This window comes from Argentina anserina, chromosome 2 (genome assembly GCF_933775445.1).
Source record: "Argentina anserina chromosome 2, drPotAnse1.1, whole genome shotgun sequence".
In the NCBI taxonomy this organism is placed as follows: Eukaryota; Viridiplantae; Streptophyta; class Magnoliopsida; order Rosales; family Rosaceae; genus Argentina; species Argentina anserina.
In genome coordinates, this window is record NC_065873.1 from 13,290,025 (window position 1) to 13,296,024 (window position 6,000).

Below are 6,000 nucleotides of genomic sequence, written 5' to 3' on the forward strand. Positions count from 1 at the left end.
GAACCTCCACTATACAAAGAAATGTTACACCGAGAGAAACACTACTTCAAGACTCACACTTGAAGGGATACACTCTCACACACTTTATTTTGCTACACACACAAAACTCTCTACTTGGAGTTTTCTCTCTATCTCTCACTCTTGATCACACACAAGATGATATCTCCCTTATTGTTCTTCTATGTTTATTGCACCACTTCTCATGCCTTTATATAGGCAAACATCTTTGTGCAATTCATGCATTTGCATGTAACATGCATAGAAGCAAAGTCAATCTTCTTCCTTGATTCATGCTCAATGTTGGCATGCTCATCAATGCATTCTTCATTCTTTGTCAAACAAATCAACCACCTACCACCATAAGGTTGTAGATTTGTTTCTTACCTTCAACAAAGGTTGCTCCAAGTTTCAACAAAACCAACTCCACCAATTAATAGGTCACCAAAGCAATATGTGTGCTTGATTTACTCATGTGAACATCACATAGTTTTCACACCTCCATTAGGGAGGGATTGACCCTATCACGAACCTCGTATATATCATCCCTTTCTTACTTCATCTCAAACTATATATATGCCTAATTAGAGTCGACTGTCATCAGATAGGGATTTCTGATCAGGTACAGAACTCTACGTAAACAAAACTAATTAGAAAGTCGATCGCTGTGAATAGAAGACTTCCATTGAACTTCCAACTTTGGGGTCTAATTTACACTAAAAATAACGCACCAAAGAAAAGCTAAGAAAGATAGGAATGGAATGCTGAAGATGATAGCACTAGAACGGAAGAGCTGGGATGCATCAGATAATATAAGAAATGGGAAGGAGTGTGCATTCCATACGAATGCCACCACCAAATGGATTTTAAAGTCATGAGTCAATTCAATAACCAGAATTAGGGTTTCCGAGCTTTATCTTCTCGTTCTTTCTTTTCAGGCGTCCCACAAACGCCCACCCAAATTGTACGATGTCACTGATGGCTTTATAATATCTTGACTTCTTGAGCAATAACTGGCTTTTGGAAAAAGTTGAGACAAATAGTGTAGTTTGATTCTGTTGGTGGATTACCCAATAATATAGAAACCAACAAGTTTGGACACACACATGAATCTATCCATCTATCTAAACAAAAGTCTAGACACTGCTCATTCATCTTCGATATTCAATATATGATTACCAAGCAAGCAAATACGTACCACGTAAATCTTAATTATGCCAAAAATGTTCAAGCAAGTAAATACGTAGGGAAGTAGGGAAACTCTTAAATTTATTATAACAAAAATGTTAAAGTGTGTGTATCGACACATCAACTTTTGAATGTTTATCTGATAAAGAAATTTAGGTTTCATTATCATCATATATATTTTTAATAACTCACATGCTTTAACAAATCTTAGGTTAGTCGAATTTAAAAACCTCCCCAAACCTCCCGCTTACGAATGAGAAGCTATATATATATGTGTGCGCGCGCGCGCGCACACATTAGACCATATATACGTACGGCAGATAAATCGACTGGTGGTTAGTTTCTAATTCGAAGAATATGTTTCATTAATTTAATTTATCTTTTTTAACCTTAACAATTAGATGAACATATTTGTATCTAGCCACTCTACACGTACTCCCGGCACTCGGGGACTAGGGTTCGGCGTTGGTTGTCATGTCTGAATGAAATCTTGGCGGAGTTTGATCATTGTCGCATAGATCTCTCATCCTTCTCAGAGACTCAGACCGTTTGAGTTGTTGTTGCAAATGTTCTCGGCAGAGATGCTTCGATCGGGTCTTGAATCTGGGTGCATGCATGCATGTCTCATTCACTTGGAGGTTTTTGTTCTTTTCTCTGCTATTGGCTTGAAGGAGTCTTTTCTGAGTAAGCTTTTCAGTACTAGTTGTTTGCGCTAAATTGGGCTCAAACACCAGTAAAGGCTTATACCCCCGTACGTTTTGTTGTGGTGCGGGTGATTCAAAATTGGGAAACCAATTGCAAAGTACCAAGGACATATATGTTTTTAAAAAAAAAAAAGACATATATAGCTCTGAAGCTATTACACCAAACAAAATACGAAGGAACTGTTGGAAAATGGTTGGAAAAACCATTTAAAACCAAATAGAACAAGAAAATTCGAAGTTACAAATATTTAAAGAAAAAAATCACTAAAAAAATTAATTGATTAATTAAATTAAGTTAAACTTATAATTAATCAAAGATGAACATAGATTTGAGTTCTCCATAATGAGGGCTACAAGATCATATGTTTCTTTGTGTAATTTGGTTTGTGGGTGAATAAGAAATTGTCACTCAAAGATGGCTACTTAGAATGAGGGAAAGGTATTTGTCCCACATTGGAAAAGAGAAGTGTTGAAAAGACTTTATATAGAATCCATTGTGTATGGATTGTAAAGTGTGTAAGCCCCCTTATACCCTCTCGCGCACGCGCAGGGGGGGGTGCAAATCCTAGGTCGCAAGGGAAACCCGTGCGACCTGCGGACACGAATGCAACACCGAATTGAGGGTCGGAACGCAGATTCTTTTTGCATTTCCGAAAATTCGGTTTTGACTGTTCAAATTCTTCTTTTGTAACAACTGAGTTATTGTGTGTTATGGAGAATTATAACAGAATTGAAATCAATGTTTGTAACATATGTAACTCGTATATGTTATGATTTTTTGATTTCTATAACCCATCTTATTAATTGCTGATTGCAAATCCTCACAGTATAAATAGCCATCATCCTTTCATTGTAAATCGATCACATTCGAAACACATTTCTCTCCCTCCCACTCTCAAAGTTCTTAGTTCTTCTCTGGTGATAGATGGAGGTACCTTTCGAGTTCGTTGAGGGTTCTAGTTAGTAGTGCAACTTTCTAGAATTGTTTAGTCGTTATATCCTGGGAGACAAGCGCCAAGCATCCTTGCATCGTTATACGAGGCGTAAACATCTTAAGGACAGTGTGGTATCACACACGTCTCGACTAGTTCTTCCATCACAAATCGTTCGGTATTTTTGTTGAATTTCTTTTCGTGCTCTTCATTTCTAATTTATAATTATTTATAATTCAGCTTATTAAATTATGTATGTAATATATCATTGATTTTCATAACAGGAACAATACCAACAGACTGAAGAGAGCTCCTGCAGGCATGGTCAGAAGCATGATGTACAATCAGATCCGTAGCTTCATTTTTCATCTCTTCTCACATGATCGAACGACACACCTGAACACTGGTAATTAAGAGATTATAAATTCTTACCAGGACTACGGGCTCCGATACAGCCCTAAAAGTAGCCATGCATATATATGTTCATGGACTAAACATGCCAAACTTCCCTCTGGTAAACTCTTTTGTATTTCGCCTTGATTTGGCTTCACTAAGATTACCAAACCATTTTCATGAATCTATATATACACTGAATTCATTATGTAATCACCGTTATTATTCTTAATATATATTGACATCCTTTCTTATCTAGATATGTAATTATAACCCGAAACCTCATCTCTAATTGTGCGTCTATAAGTGTATTATCATTGAGTAAAAACAAGGTATAAATATGTGTTTCTTCAATAAAAAGACGATGTCTCTTCTGATTAGTTAGATGATAGATTAATTTAATTTGTTGTGCTTGAGATCTAATACAATTGCATTCAAATTACTAGATAAACTTTCAGCTTGCTGCAGCAAGCTTTAAACTTTTAGTAATAATTCATTTACGTATCTATTCATAACAAAGGCAGCACTTAGTAAAAGGTTTGATATATAATTACCTTTAAAGTGATTCCTATTCTTTTTATTTTCCCTGTCAGGAAAACAAATTGAAATAGGATTTGAGTCTACAACTTGACTAAAATTCTTCAATCACGTTTGCTTATTACTTTGCGGGAGAATGAATGGTTTTGGGGGACCTCTTTTGGTGTAGGGATTAGGGTAAGGTGATGTTGGTGTACATTCGATCATGTGGAACAAATAATGGTGGGTGAATCTAAAATGTTGGGCAAAAACACAAAATTGGTCCTATTATTGTTCCATTAATTAGTGCTTTTGTTTCGGTGGGTTTAGAACAACCTATTGCTCTTAGTGGTAAGTGTCTGTTGGATGGAATGGTGGATTGGCCCTGAAATGTAGTCATGTGATTGGAAATGGAATGGAATTCTTAGTGGACTACACCTTCAATCAGCCAAGGGGATCATATTTTTGGTACGAGGACTAGCTGATACAATCGGTATGTGCACAAACGCCAACGGTTGTCGATAATGCGATTCAGCATACTGGTTATTTGAGATTATAGAGGTTATATGTTCAAATCTCCCTGAAATTCAATCTGAGTTCCGCAGTCAAACGAAAGTATGTACGTTTACTTTAAAAACAAATTTGAGAGAGAGAGAGAGAGATTATTTCCTAAATTGGTGATGCATGGTTTGGTATATCTTTAATGGCAATTTTCCATATTTCAAGTAATACTCGCATACATGAAGTACGTCCCTCGATCCTTTTCTCATACTAACGAACTTGCCAAATGGTATAAGTTTCTTCTTCCTTTTTTTTTAATTAGAATACTGTAATAACCCGATTTCTCGGATTCAATTTGTAAGAAATCTTAGAATTGAATAAACTTGAAAAATTTAATAAATCGCATTTTTCTCTTCACGACGATGTCAAATCGAAAACGGATTCGTCTTCGAAAATCTAAATTAAAAAAACATTACGTTTCCGCAACGCGGGAGTCGAGTTGTACTCCGTCGCTCGTTTCCGAAAACTTCCTTCACAAAAGTTGTAGAGCTCGTCAATACGATTACGTGGACGCGTCACGCATTCTAATCAAACATCGTAGATGAAAGTTATTAGTGACGAAAGTTAGTTTCCGATTTCGGAAAAAGTATAAAATGGAATTTTTGGAAACTAGGGTTTCCAAAAACAGAAACCCTCATTTCTCTCTCTCACCCCGCAGCCCTTTCCTCTCTCTCCCCGACCCTCTCTCCTTTCCTCTCCTCATCGCCGGCGATCTCCATGACTCCGGCCTCCGTGGCCCTCACCGCCCATCTCAAAAGCATCGCACGGTCCTCAGCAGCGGTCCCCGAGCTAGACACGCCTCCCCTCGCTGCCGTGAAGCTCGCACAACAACCCGAGGCTCCTGCGTTTCCACCGCCATCCAAGCTTCGTCGCCGGCGAGACCAGACCACGGGGACCAGCTCACCATTGCCGATCCTCATCGCCGAAGCCATCTGCAAGCAAGTTGGAGTCGAATAGCGTCGCCGGCCTCACCCCTCACGAAATCGACCCCGTCAACATCTCGAGCTCCTCCGGCGACGTCTCGGAAGTTCTAAGGCTCCACATATGTACGAAAATGCTTTAATCGAATGATATGAGTGATTGTATGTTGTTGTGAAGATTTGTGGAGGATTTGAAAGAGTTTCGGAGGAGGCAAATGAGGAGGGGAGGTTCGTACCGCCGCTTTGGGTGGTGCGTGAGGGAGCGTGAGGGGCGCATGAGGCGGTATTAGGCCGTGGAAGGGAGGAGGGGAAGAAAAGGAGGAGTTTTGGGCGGCGGTGGGCAAGTCACGCGCTACTATTGTGGGCGGCGTGAACAGTAATTTCCGAACAATAAATTTTTGTAAAAATTAATTCTGTACAGTAATTATAAAGGTGATTTACGTATAGTAATTGTAAAAGTAATTTCTGTTCAGTAATTGTAAAACTAAATTTCTGAAATCGTAAATCGGTGAATGGTATTTACTGGAACAGTAATACGTAAACAATACGTACATAAACAGTAATTCCGTAAAAACCGTAAATTTGTTGAACAGTAAAACAGTAGTACTGATTCAGTATTTGAGGTTTTACATAATGTTTTAACCCCTTTTTATACAACTAGGTGATCAACAAAACAAGTAAAGGAATTGCTTTCGGTATTGTGGAAATTACGCTCAAGAAAATAAGGTGAGTAAATCTCACTATGACGAGTCTACCCTTGGTGGTGATTTATAATTACACTTTATTTTA

The 6,000-nt window shown here is 38.2% G+C and overlaps 1 protein-coding gene across 1 annotated transcript in view; it reads right to left on the bottom strand.

The window, feature by feature from the left end:
* The window catches only part of LOC126785208 (succinate dehydrogenase subunit 3-1, mitochondrial-like), an 87,704-nt gene extending 82,014 nt beyond the window's left edge, over positions 1 to 5,690 (bottom strand). Inside the window, exon 1 of the mRNA XM_050510827.1 lies at positions 5,680 to 5,690. The gene's annotated coding sequence lies outside the window, so the exon portion shown is untranslated. The remainder of the gene's footprint in view (positions 1 to 5,679) is intronic.
* Between the last annotated feature and the right edge of the window lie 310 nt (positions 5,691 to 6,000).